The sequence below is a fragment of the Haematobia irritans genome, chromosome 4 (genome assembly GCF_050003625.1).
Source record: "Haematobia irritans isolate KBUSLIRL chromosome 4, ASM5000362v1, whole genome shotgun sequence".
NCBI classification, from domain to species: Eukaryota; Metazoa; Arthropoda; class Insecta; order Diptera; family Muscidae; genus Haematobia; species Haematobia irritans.
Genome location: NC_134400.1, coordinates 116,550,719 through 116,565,750, shown reverse-complemented (window position 1 = coordinate 116,565,750; position 15,032 = coordinate 116,550,719). Strand labels below are relative to the sequence as shown.

Here is a 15,032-nt window from a genome sequence, read left to right as displayed (position 1 = left end):
GTTTCGGCCCTTGTCAAACATTTCTTCCGTATTTGTTTTTTAATGTATGTATAAATTATTTTATGCTGAATTTTGTTTTCTATGGTTACCATTTGATAGCCTAATTTAAAATATTTTTTGTTTTTAGTTTTTTGCGTTTCTTTGATGTCAACCGGATTGATGTTGTCCGACAACCTGTTCCATATAGTTTAATCAAAATGTGATTAAGTCGATTTTTATCGATAATTTGGTCTCTTGTAAATAAAATACCATAGCATAGTTTGTGCTAGATATTATTGTCGTTTAAGCGGCATACATTGAGGGCCAACTTATCTAGGAATGAGGAATGTCGACAGGTTTTAGTTTGTTTATGATATATATATTTTTTTTTTCGAATCCAAAAATTTGTGAATTTTTATTATTGTCATTAGGTATATGTTATGCGTCGTGATTGTTTAATAAACATTAAAAATTAAAAATCGCTAAACTAGCCGTTGCGGCGCCGATATTATGAATTAACTGCGTATCACATTTTATCGAAGTGAATAACAGCTACTACGCAGTATTATTTATTTTATTATTATTATTATTTTTCAATACTAAATTAAGATGTCTTTGGGAATAGGCATTGAAATATGATCGTATATGTAGAGAATTACCCGGAAACTTTAGATTTATACGCTGAGTTGTACGTTTTCATGTTGAACCTTCATCTTGAATAGTTTCTATACTGATAAGGTATACATTTGATCACACAAGTTCACGAAATAATTAGAAACAAATGCCTATAACATTAAATTAAAATACCTAATTCCGAATATCGATTTCCACCGATCATCCACCCTACACCTAGAAAAAAAATTTAAACCTACTATGTCAAAAAAAACAAGTATATATAGTAGTAAGTTCGGCCGGGCCGAATCTTAAATACCCACCACCATGAATCAAATATAATAGTTTCCTTTGAAAATTTCAGGGGGTTTAATGACAGATATTTTCCCATGCAGATCAGTTCAACCATTACGCTTCCCACAGATAAATGTAAAGATTTTACCTATGAAGACTACATCAGATTCGGAATTTATAATAACCATTTTTTGTTTGAGTTTTAGAGGAATCACAAACATCTCTTGTAAGTGTGCAAGAAAATGATGAAATAACGCCTTGATTTGAAATCTATAATCTGTGGATTTTCATCCCAATTATTTAAATGACTGCAAGAAGTAAAAACTGGAAATTTTGCATTCAGTTTCAAGCAATTTTCATGATCAGTGCGCCTTCTATACCCTCAATAAGTGAAATCCGTCTATATGGAGGCCTTACCAAATGGACCGATAAAACTAAATCATATACACTTTGTTAAGGGTCAAAAATGCCAGTATATTTTCAATTTGTGGCAAATCAGATAAAAACTACAATTTCTAGAAACCCTAGGAGCTAAATCGGCAGTTCGGTGTAATGGGGACTATACCAAAACATGGAAGGATACACACAGTATTCAGCACATTTTATTGTAGTTCTAGAATCCAGACCCAAATAGGAGGGTCGGTTTATAAGGGGGATATATCAAAAACTGTACCGATACTCAATATGTTCGGCACACCTCTTCATAGTCCTAGAATACCTCTAGATTTCCAATTTCAGGCTAATTGGATAAAAACTACGGTACGGTAAAATCGGGAGATCGGTCTATATGAGGGCTATATCAAAACATGGACTGATAATCACCATTTTCGGCACATCTCTTTATTTTCCTAAAATACCTTTACATTTCCAATTTCAGGCAAATTGGATAAAAACTACGGATTCTAGAAGACCAAGAAATAAAATCGGGAGATCGGTTTATATAGGGGTTATATCAAAACATCGTCCGATAATCAACATTTACGGCACATCTCTTTATTTTCCTACAATACCTCTAGATTTCCAATTTCAGGCAAATTGGATAAAAAATACTGATTCTAGAAGCCCAAAAAATAAAATCGGGAGATCGGTCTATATGGGGGCTATATCAAAACATGGACCGATACACCCCATTTTCGGCACAACTCTTTATGGTTCTAGAATACCTCTAGATTTCCAATTTCAGGCAAATCGGATAGAAAATACAGTTTCTAGACGCCCCAGAAGCAAAATCGGGAAATCGGTCCACATGGGGGCTATACCAAAACATGGACCGATAGGCACCATTTTCGGTACACTTTTTGATGGTTCTAAAATACCTCTAGATTTCCAATTTCAGGCAAATTGGATAAAAACTACAGATTTTATAAGACCAAGACCCCAAATCGGGAGGTCGGTTTATATGTGGACTATATCAAAACTTGGACCGATATAGCCCATCTTCGAACTTGACCTGCCTGCAAACAGAAGACGAATCTGTGCCAAATTTAAGGACGATAGCGCCATTATTGAAGACGTGATTACAACAGACAGACAGACGGACATGCTTATATCGTCTTAGAATTTCTCCCTGATCAAGAATATATATAATTTATATAGTCGGAAATCCATATTTCGATGTGTTACAAACGGAATGACAAACTTATTATACCCCCGTCACCGTTCTATGGCGGTGGGTATAAAAATGTTAACGTATCATAAGTGAAGCTATATGTCGACTGAACTACACGAGTAGCTTAACCAGCAGAGGGAGTTATTTAAGTCAATTTGATTATTTTAGGTTAGGTGGCAGCCCGATGTATTAGGCTCACTTAGACTAAAGGGTGATATGGTCAAAATTTGGTCAAGGGAAAACGCGTGTAAATCGGTGAGATCGTTTATTTAAAAAATCAAATTAAATTTCTTTTTCAAGTTCAATTAGTATAAAATTCAGGAAAAATATTCAGTTAGGCTTTCGCTTTTCCAAATCCGAATTGCCGGGCCTCACGCTTGACACCTGCCATCAGATTTTGTACAGCCACCTTGTCCACCTTCTTCGCCGCAGAAAGCCAGTTTGCCTTGAACTGCTGCTCGTCCTTAGCAGTTTTTTGATCTTCTTTAGGTTCCGCTTGACAATAGCCCAGTATTTCTCAATTGGGCGGAGCTCTGGCGTGTTGGAAACCACCTGTACGTTGTTGGCGGCGTACCACTCCATGTCCTTTTTACCGTAATGGCAAGATGCCAAATCCGGCCAAAACAGTACGGAACAACCGTGTTTCTTCAGGAAAGGCAGCAGACGTTTATTCAAACACTCTTTCACGTAAATTTCTTGGTTGACAGTCCCGGAAGATATGAAAATGCTGCTTTTCAAGCCACAGGTACAGATGGCTTGCCAAACCAGATATTTCTTTGCGAACTTTGACAGTTTTATGTGCTTGAAAATATCTGCTACCTTTGCCCTTCCTTTTGCCGTATAAAACTCCTGTCCCGGAAGCTGCTTGTAGTCGGCTTTGACGTAGGTTTCGTCGTCCATTACCACGCAGTCAAACTTCGTCAGCATCGTCGTGTACAGCCTCCGGGATCGCGCTTTGGCCGTCGTATTTTGTTTATCATCGCGATTGGGAGTCACTACCTTCTTGTAAGTCGATAGTCCGCCTTGTTTTTTGGCTCGATGCACGGTTGTAGGCGATACACCCAGCTTACTTGCGGTATCTCGGGAGAGGTTAGGGTTTCGCTTGAAACTACAGGCAACTCTCTTTGTCGTCTCAGCGGCTTCCGGTTTTCGATTTCCCCCCGATCCAGACCTCCTGGCTGTCGACAAACGGAGCAACATTCTACACACACACACCTTCAAAATGAGGGGTGTTCAGGTTTTTTAAATGCAAAATTGAAAGAAATACGTCAAGTTTATATTGACCAAATTTTGACCTATCACCCTTTATTCAGTCCATTGTGATACCACATTGGTGAACTTCTCTTTTATCACTGAGTGCTGCCCGATTCCATGTTAAGCCCAACGACAAGGGACCTCCTTTTTATAGCCGAGTCCGAACGGCGTTCCACATTGCAGTGAAACCACTTAGTGAAGCTTTGAAACCCTCAGAAATGTCACCAGCATTACTGAGGTGGGATAATCCTGAAAAACTTTTTGGTGTTCGGTCGAAGCAGGAATCGAACCCACGACCTTGTGTATGCAAGGCGGGTATGCTAACCATTGCACCTCGGTGGCTCCCGTCAATTTGATTAGGGCAAAACCGTATAGACTGTAGAACGGCTTATGAGCGATTCTGATTCGTTTCCGTCTCCTCTGATCTTATGTCTTGGAAATAGATTTTCTCGTCCATCTTGTCTGATTCGTTTCCGTCTCCTCTGATCTTATGTCTTGGAAATAAGTTTTCTCGTCCATCGTGTCTACCGGATTTCTCATGCCGTGTTTTTGCATAACAATTTTGTATCCTAGTCCCCAAGGTTTTGTTCGTGTATAATCGTATCTCTCTCCCACTTACCTATCTTCCTTTTACTTATACTGTACTATAATTATTTCTTTGCCTTCTTGTACGCATTGTGCTCTTTCTCTGCGTCGCCACGACGTCTTGTCCTGGTATATTTTCTCCTGGCTTTAAATAGTTACGATATCGGTATTCCACCAGTATATTGCCTTGTAAACAGTGTTGCGTTTCTTATTTGGCACAGGCCTGTTGCAACAGGTCTTTATTATTGACATTGTATGGTTGACTGACTGTCTTGCGTCTAGCCTGTTTAGATTCTCTTCAGTGTGTCTATCAAGTTCAAGGATTAATACATCTCGTTCGTGTTTATTGACACTCCATCTTCTACAAATCTCATATCTATCTGTCGTGTAGCAATATTGACTTGCAGTCGCAAAGGGATGTATTGATGGTCGTTCATGTGTATGTCTCCAATACTTTCCATTGCTCTATCGTCGGAATAATGTCCTCAGACACAGAAGTAGCATTGAGGGTGGTTCCTTCACAGCCGAGTCGCCGGAATGTAGATATAGTGATAACCCTCGTAAAGGTCATGCTTATCCGCGCGAGCATATCAAGATTTTTCTTTGTTCTGTAGTTTTGATTCCCCACTCAATAGCTCGTGAGTTGAAGGCACCTGCTATACCCAGTCTCCGTGTCTGAGTCGTGAAAAATCTTCAATGTCATTTAAATATTCCTGAATGTGAGCGGGTGCTATCACTATAAGTTAGCTAGCAGCTTCCAATCGTGTAGTTCGCAAATTGCACCCAAATAAAGTCATTTCCCCATCCATTGTCCTTTATGGATGGTCGGGGCAGAAGGGCGTGTGCTACTATTCCTCTGTACTTGTTTGCTAGTAAGACCTTCACTACTAGTGGCTTTACAGCTAAGCCTGGCATGTGATCTGTTGCTTTGCTCTCGCTCTTAGTGAAATGCAACATTTCGGGGAGTTTTCGAATTCCTTCAACTTGTGGCCTGTCATTCTACATTTTATCCAGAATCTCATTTCCTTCCTGTCTGGTCCTTTGCAATCCCATTGAATATGCCCCGATTCAAAGCAACAAAAAGAGCGTTTATTTGCTCCGTATATTTCATAAGTCAGTGGATCCATCCTATTAAGATCCTTGTTTCTTTAGGAAGCATATTTAAATCGGCAGCTGAGAGCACGCCGCCTCCTTTGTTCTCTAAAATTTGTCGCTGTAATTCGTACAGTTATGTACGAGTCATTAGATGTCTTGGTCATTTTCCTAATACACTCTCTTACTTTCTCTTCTGTCTTGAAGGAATCCGTGTCTTGGAACTCTATTGTAACGTTCGCCTTTATGGTTTGTACAACGGCCTTATCCATCAGTTAGCCTGTGATAGACTCAGGGAAGGTTTCTTTGTTTCCTCCAGCCTAATTCTTCCGGACGGTTTGAATTGCCACCTCTGCTTCCTTTGGATTCACTTTACCCCTCGAACTTCTCAAAATGTCCGCATAACTGTGCCGAGTCATTAGATGTCTTGGTCATTTTCCTAATACACTCTCTTACTTTCTCTTCTGTCTTGGAGGAATCCGTTTCATGGAACTCTATTGTAACGTTCGTCTTAATGGTTTGTACAACGGCCTTATCCATCAGTTAGTCTGTGATAGTCTCAGGGAAGGTTTCTTTGTTTCCTCCAGCCTAATTCTTCCGGACGGTTTGAATTGCCACCTCTGCTTCCTTTGGATTCACTTTACCCCTCGAACTTCTCAAAATGTCCGCATAACTTTGCCCGTCATGGGGCTTTACAACGACGGTATTGGTGCCTCATATTTTCCTCTTTGGTTGTAGTTTCCGCTTTGGTTTTCCCCTTTCGCGTCCTAAAGCTTTACGCTCGATGCTTTATTTAAATCCGTGGATTTAAATAAATTTCTTTTTGAGCCTCTTTCCAGGGTTTGTTTCTGCTGGTCTGAGTGCAGTTCACTTGTTCTCTGGGGGTCTAAAGTGTGGCGGATCTTGATGTACTCTTCTCGGTATACCGGCTTCCCTCTATTTCTCCATCGTCTTCCAGCTTTTCTAGTAGTTACCGTTACATCAAGTAATTCGTCTATCTCGGAGAAACCGTCTTGAACATCCATAATAATATCCATTTGTCTACTTATTGCCGCGGACACTCATTTTTGTGGAGTATTAACTTCGCACTTAGCTATGGCTTCCTCTTCTGATGTTCTCATTTTCATAATGAACTCCTATTTAGGCGAGCTGCAATTTGAGAAAGTTCCTTGGCATTGCCAACTTAATGGTTAGGAGACACGGAGCGTTCTCCAAGGCAGGACAGTGATTTAGCGGCACTGGTGCAAATACGACATTAGCCTGAAAGCCATTTCAAAGAAATGCCTTTCGCAAATACTCAGGTAACAGAATGCCACGACAATCGGCCTGTTTGCGATATCATTCTAATATACTACATGTTTGAGAGTCTACGGTGGCATCACTGACCTTATTGTGCCTATATGTAGGGCAACCTTTCGGGAGGATATATGCTTAACTGGCGGCATCCGAGCGTAAGAATGTCCTTGGGTATATTTGCATGTCCTCAATCTTCAACGCTGTTCCGCCTCTGCTTCCCTTGGATTCACTTTATGCCTCGAACTTCTCAAAAAGTCCGCATAGCTGTGTCCATCACGGGGCATCGGGGCCTTCTATCTTCCTCTTTGGTTTTAGTTTCCGCTACGGTTTTCCCCTTTCGCGCCCTAAAACTTTACGTTCTCCGTGAAGTTCACGTCGTTCGATTTCTTTTTAAACCTCTTTCCTGGGTTGGTTTCTACTGGTCTGAGTGCACTTCTCAAAGCGCAAAGAAGTACTCGGCTACATTTGCCTTTTCATAGCATGTCCTCAATTATCTCCGATCTTGGTTATGGGCTGCTTATTTTTCACAGCTAACCTCAAAGATCGACCAGCTTTCCACCACTTGCTGTCCCCGATGGCAGCCTGAGCCCCTATCAACAATAATACAATAATTTTTTTTATTGTCTCAATTAAAAAATAATTCAGTTTTTCGACCAAAATCAATTAAATTTTAGATATATTTGGGGACAATCCTAGAAGGCCTCAACCAGGCGTCAACCAAACTTGACATAGGTTAGGTTAAAATTAGGAATAGTGGCAGCCCGTTATGTCAGCCTCACTTAGACAAGGGACCTCCTTCTCATAGTCGAATCCAGGCGGCGTTTCACATTACGGTGAAACCATTTAGAAAAACTTTAATACACTCAGAAATGTCACCAGCATTACTTAGAAAAAAAAAAAACACAACTGAAACATTTTTGGATGTTTTGTCGAAACTGAAATTGAATCCATGACCCCTTCTGTCCAATTGTGGAATTACAGTGTCTTGATAGGTCATCCAGGACCATGAGTGATTGGTAAATTAAACTAATTAAAGGATACCGAATTAAAGTAAAATGAAATAAATTAATTTATTAAATTTTAAATTGATTTAAATGAATTGCCACTTGTGTAGCAATAGCTTAGAGTGCATTTGCAAAAGTACGAATTTCTTTTTACCGATGCACTTACTTCAATCAACCATTTCTTCTCACTCCTATTCGTCAGTGGAATTATCTATTACACATATTGCCGGCATAAGATATACCTAGTCAGCTAGCAGTTAGTCATTCAACTCCTCATTGCACCCTGTCTCGATCTGGAAGTCAAGCGTGAAATTGCTTATGGTATAATTGTCATAATACCTTTTTTATTTCAGTGCGGTTTATTGCTGTTCTCCATACTAACTCGGCTGCTATGGACTTGAGTCAGAAAACGGAGTTGGCTATTGCAAGACAACAGGTACAGTGCATGCACTTGCAATGGATCGTCATGAAAAGAATAAAGCATAGCCTTTTAACACCGAACCAACAAAAAAAACCCTCCTGCATATGAACGACGAATCTATGAAGCTTTGTGTGACAATTTTAAGGTTCCGTTGGTTTTTATAGACGCTGATTGCTGTGTCACTTGTTATTGCGGCCAACCGATAACCGACAATTGTCTCCCCAAGGAATGCTGCCGAGGAACTGCAACAATGATGTTAATGACTGACATTTGGCGTCTTTATGACAATCAAGCGCACGACGCAAAGGCTAGCTGGCGAATTGAACAGTCAATCAAATACTTGAGTAAAACTTGTAGACTTTGGATGTTCTAACCTCAATGACAGTATACTGTGGCCTAATATAAAATGGCGTAAAGTATGTGAAAAATAGACTTCCGGTGCACTCTAGTTTTTCATTTACAAATGTAATATAGATAATTAGCTCGAAATTAACAAGGTGATAATATGGAATCAGCTTGGCCTTAAGTAGTACTACGTAGAGGTGTGCGAGTGACACGAAATTCTTGTGACACGCGTGAATCACGTGAGTCGTGAACAAAAGCCAAAGTAACTCTCGTGAATGTGCGTGAATGGGACTAAACGAAATATGTCGTGCGTGCGAAATAAAATCGGTTCGTTAATGTGCGTGAATAAAATTTCTGCAAGTCCACGCTCACGAGAAAAATTAAGATTTAATTCTTACTCGTATGTTAACTGAGTTTAATTTAGCTGTCGATCTTTACTCCGGTGCTATTGACGGTGGTCGGATACCGAGAATATAATTAATCTTGTAGCTTCTCACCGCCTCAGCTACAGTGTCCTCATGAATTCTGTTCAGACCTGCTTAATCTAGATCTCTTGTTTTGGATCTCGCTCTAGATAATGAGGAGTAGTTTGGATCAGGAGTTGTTGTTTTAACAACATATACTCGGTGGTTCTTGGTCTCCAAATCAAAATGATTCAGGGATGTGCTCCGGAGACATCCTGTCGCAGTTCTAGGTGCAGCGGTCTGGCAGGTATATATTTTATTCCTGTGCGTAACACATGTCTGAGATGTCCACACTGGCACTGCACAATTTACCACTGGGTTTCTTCGTTCGTAACCCAAGTGCTGCCGGCAAGCAGCTGTGGCATGGGCAGACAAGAGAAGGCAAATCGGTCTGTACTATTCACCCTTGCTCTACTCTTTGCCTGATTTCAGTTGTGCAATCTCCCTATCCATTTCCCAGACATTTGGTATAATTAGCGACTCCAAGGACAAATTGAGGAGTCTGGTTAAGTACTTGACTTCCAGTCGCATAGAGATTCCGTCTGGCCCAACTCCTTGGATGGTTCCTGTTGATTACATTGGTATTTTCCGCTGTGGTAAATTGTGGTGTATTGCTGGCTTGGAGACCACGAATTGTTCTTTCTTTGCTCTCGGGATGATCGACAAACTGACTCAAATCGCATCATCTCTTGTAGTGGAGTTCGAGAGGACTCTGACCACAACTTACCTATTACTGCGCCTCAGGCGTATGTGTTCCGCTTGTGGTCGTCGACTATCTTAATTATCTCTACATTCAGTTCCCTAATTGTAGGATAAGCAGTTCCCTAGCGTCTACTGTGGCCCTGCATAATTTACCATTGACCGGCAATTGCCTTGTATGTAGTCAACAATGTTTCTTCGTCCGTACCCCAAGTTCTGCCGGCAAGCAACTTGAGCACCATGTTTTTATCGCAGAGCTTTTCACAAATTGCAGAGACACGGGCAGACGACTTCAAAAGGCTCTTGAATGGGACCCCGGAGAATATTGGGGTAGTTTATGGTCGGAATTATTTCGACATCGACTCTGACATTCAAGTGCCTGCGTACTTCTGCTGCCCATGTAGTGAATGGAGTGGCTGATGATACGTTTAATCGATCACAGATGCCATCGACAATGGACTCGGATGTCATGATTGTACAGGTGTCCTGATTATCGCAACGCAGTCAGAATTCGACCATTTGATGATTGACAGCTGGAAAATTCTCCACAAAGCTGGAAAGGAGTAGTGCCTCGAGTGTCTTGGCTACTGGCGAGAGAAGGAAAATCGGTCTGTACGATTCACCCTTGCCCGAGTCTTTGCCTGGCTTCAGCAGTGGAATCAACCTACCCATTTCTCAGACATAAATAGCGATTCCAAGAATACATTGCGGAGTCTGGTCAAGTACTCAACTCCCAGTATTCCCAGATACTTTAGCATTTAGGGTCCATCGGGGGCCAGCGCCTTCGATGGGTTCATCGTGTTGATGACATTCGTAGCTTCGGCTGTGGTAAATTGCTTGCTTAGAGACCATGAATTGTTCTTCATGTCGCTCTCGGGATGGTCGACAAACTGACTGAACTTGTATCATCTGCTGTAGCGGGGTTCAAGAGGGCTCTAACTGTTGACCAACTTACCCATTGCTATGCCTAAGTTACATTGTCTCAGGTACTCTAATCATGTGATCCTCTTGTGGTCGTCGACTATCTTAATAATCTCTACATTCAGTTCCCTAATTCTAGGATAAGCAGGGTTGGCACGACGGCATTCATCACCCTCTCCTGCGAGTTCCGTAGCTTCTGCTGGGATGTTGGGCCGCACTTGAACACTTCGACCAGCGGCTATAAAGCGAACGGCTGCTATGTTGATGATGGTAGGGGACGGAAGTTCACTGAAGCGGCGATCTGTGTATTCTCTGATGCTTTCCCAGTTGGCTTCTGTTTGGTTGACATCGGATGGTCGGTCAGTGGTGAAAATTATGCACTGTTGCAATCACCCATATTCTTGTGGGGGCCTCTTCGTTCACCATGCAAAATGGAGAGTCATCGATCTGAGATAGATCTATACTGCACGGAAAGCCAGACCACCACATCCATTTGTGGTGCGATCCCTAAGTCGCACATTGAATCCATAACAATTGCAGGTGGCATTCCACTTCATCTCTTCGATCACCGCGTCCCTGGTTCTCTTTCGATTCATAAAGTCTACCATTTCACTAATCTTTAAGCATTTAAATTGCAAAAACAATGCACTTTTCAAAACTGGTGCAACAATATTGGGTGAAGCTGCGGCCGAGAATATTGTTATGCGGGAAATGTGAGAGGGGTCGCGTAGTCAGACGACGCTTGACCGGGAATGGGCTAAAGTACGGCAGAGCCACTTACCCCGCGAGAATTTTCACAGGCACCAGGTAAGGAATTAGACGTACAACACACAACCATTGACAAATTCTACCTTAGAGGTGCATACATCCTACCCCTAAGCGACACAACCGTACCATCTGAGGGCGTGTCCGGTAGGAGACTGCTCTAATCCCCAATCTAAATTGCAGTACTATGTTCAATTGTTGCAACGAAAATGTAGCAACTGTCTTATGGTGCAGGATATTTGGAATTTCTTTATGCAACCATTTCCATTTTCGGGTAAAAAATTTGCGAAAGGCCCCCTGCCCTGATTTGTAAGCACATACCACCATTAAATGTTCTCACTCCAGCCTAGTATACATACCCCTTGTACTGTATATTTATGTGTGTGTGTGTGTCTGGTGTTGAGTCGAAGGTTTCATTTCACATGAGAATGATGATAAGATACACAAATATCACATTCCAATGGTATACAAATGACAATGATAACGAAATAAAATCAACTATTTATTAATGAAATTCTTAAGTTGACAAGACCGAAAAAGAAAACGAAATCCCCCCTCCCCTTTGTTATGTTTGGTATATGTGTGCGTATGGTGCAAACATGCCCCTTCTTATACCACCATATCGCCGCGTGAACACCTAAACGGAATAAAACATAAACAATTATTTGTTGCTGGACTTTACATTTTGGTTTTCCTTCATTTGTCGCAAATGTGCGTTTCAATGACAAAACATTCGTGCCTGGTTCTCTTGTTGTAAAATAATGTTACTCTGTACAGCTATGGGCCCGATCTAACGGGCCGAACATTCATCGGCACTAATGTCAACGAAGTAAGAGGGCCAATGAATGAATTGAACAAAAAAAAAAAACAACAACAACAATGACATTGTTCGTAATAGCACGAGGTCGGTTTTTATACTTCTTGGTTGTGTTTACATCTAGCTCTCAAGGTTCCAAAAATGTTCTCTTTGGCCTAAGAATATTGGTAATGATTCCCAGCCAAAGAACCGGAGTATTGCAGAATGGATACCTTTGGGACACAATTATCTTTTAAAATTGAGTTTTGCGTACATGATTCTATGAAATGCATGTTCATTTATTAGTTTTTCAGTTTTTTTCTTCATATGATTTGGAAGACGATTAAAACCGTGTTATCCATAAATTAAATTTTCCAATTCATACTCGACTTCAAATAGAAATTATGCTATGTTTGAGGTAAAAAACAAGTATAAATGGCCGTAAGTTCGGCCAGGCTGAATCTTATGTGCCCTCCACCATGGATTGCGTAGAAACTTCTACGAAAGACTGTCATCCACAATCGAATTACTTGGGTTGTGGTATCTTAAATCGTTTTCTAAATTGTGAGTTAGTCCATACGTGGTATATATTAGACAAAAAAGGTATGTGTAGGTAAGTCTACAAATAATTACGAATCGATATGGACTTTTGCACGGTACGTAGGGAGCCAGAATTGAAATATGGGGGTCGCTTAACATATATGGGGGCTATATACAATTATGAACTTGATATGGACCAATTTTTGTGTGATTGGGGATCGATTTATCTGAGGGCTATATATAACTATAGACCGATATGGGCCTAGTTATGCATGGTTGTTAACGGCCATAGCACAATGTACCAAGTTTCAACTGACTCGGATGAAATTTGCTCCTCCAAAAGGCTCCAAAACCAAATCTCGGGATTGCTTTATACGGGGGCTATATATGATTATGGACTGATATGGACCACTTTTGGCATGGTTGTTAAATATCATATACTACGACCACGTACCAAATTTCAGCAAGATCGGATGAATTTTGCTTCTCCAAAAGGCACCGGAGGTCAAATCTGGGGATCGGTTTATATGGGGGCTATATATAATTATGGACTGATGTGAACCAATTCCTGCATGGTTGTTGGATACCATATGCTAACATCACGTACCAAATTTCAAACGAATCGGATGAATTTTGCTCTTCCAAGGGGCTCCGGAGGTCAAATCTGGGGATCGGTTTATATGGGGGCTATATATAATTATGGACTGATATGAACCAATTCATGCATGGTTGTTGGATACCATATGCTAACATCACGTAACAAATTTCAAACGAATCGGATGAATTTTGCTCTTCCAAGGGGCTCCGGAGGTCAAATCTGGGGATCGGTTTATATGGGGGCTATATAAAATTATTGACCGATGGTCATTAGAGACCATATAACAACACCGTATACCAAATTTCTGCCGGATCGGATGAAATTTGCTTCTCTTAGAGGCTCCGCAAACCAAATCGGCGGATCGGTTTATATGGGGGCTATATATAATTATGGACCGATGTGTACCAATTTTTGCACAGTTGTTAGAGACCATATACCAACACCACACTGGTAGAAAAAGTTTCGTTAATACGATGAATTTCTACGTTGTATTAACGAAATTCTTCATTAAAAGTCAGCCAACGTAGCATTTCGTTATAACAACGTAATTTTACGTTATATTTACGAAACCTTTTATGGAATACATTTCGTAGTATTAACGAATAATTACGTTGTTATTACGTAGCCTTTTCGTTGTATTAACGAATATTATTCGTTGTATGAATGAAATTTATTCATTGTATGGATGCAGCTTATACGTTGTATGAATGAAAATCATTCATTGTATGAATGAAAGGCGAACGTTATATTAATGAAACCCAACCAAGTATTGCATTTGAGTGTAGTTATTGGCAGTGTATTATTTTTGTTAATATATTTGAAATATGATTTATATATAGTAGGAAATAATATTTATTGATAAATTAAGTAATTTAATAATCATATATTGTGACTTTCACTTATGAAAAAAAAACTCTTATTTCTAAGAAAAAAATGATAATCGTATCGCCGTGTCCATTTATCCAACCAAGGTTCTTCATCTGACAGTTCACTTCCCCGGGGCATTTTCACTAAAGATTAAAAATTTATACTAAATTTTTTGCGAATATACAAAAAACACCAATTCAACTCACCCACAATCTAGGTTTTTTATTCACAACGAAACTGTAATGAGCCTGTGCACTCTTCAGCGAAAAGAACGTAAATGTTGTTAAGGTTTGCCCATCAGACAAGTTTTCTGTTGAACTTTTTACCGTTTGTTTTCCAAGACGCACACGCAAACATGTGCTTATTGCCATGCTTACATGTGTATGTACAAATTACATAGACGCTACAGACGTATTAGAGAGAGTATGGAGAGACGTTTTAGAGAGAGAGATAGAGAGAGTAATGAGAGGCAGAAATACTCAAACTCCCATTCGTATTATTAATGAACATATTTCATTAATATAACGAAATATAACAATTCAAAATTTATTTTTTAACGATCCATATCGTTATATTAACGATCGCTTTCGTTTTATAAATGAAATTTTCAATTCCAGTTTCGGAGTATATAAAACGACTATTTTAAGGGCTAAAAGTTTCCAAAATTTACTCTCTATGTGCAAATGATTATAATAATTCCATCTTAGAGAATTTGTTTATTGAAATTTTTGATAAAATTACAAAGTTAATATTCGTAATATTAACGAAACGTGTTTCATTAATATAACGAAAAGCCAAAACACAAAATTGTCTTTTAACGATTGATTTCGTTGTATTAACGATCACTTTCGTTCTTATAACGAAAAATTGCGTAATATTAACGAAAAATTA

General features: G+C 39.9%; 1 long non-coding RNA gene across 1 annotated transcript in view; it reads left to right on the top strand.

Moving 5' to 3' along the window:
• The window catches only part of LOC142234939 (uncharacterized), a 92,239-nt gene extending 83,663 nt beyond the window's left edge, over window positions 1–8,576 (top strand). The window contains exon 3 of the long non-coding RNA XR_012721754.1: window positions 8,079–8,576. This is a non-coding gene — a long non-coding RNA (uncharacterized LOC142234939). The remainder of the gene's footprint in view (window positions 1–8,078) is intronic.
• The last annotated feature ends 6,456 nt before the right edge of the window (window positions 8,577–15,032 follow it).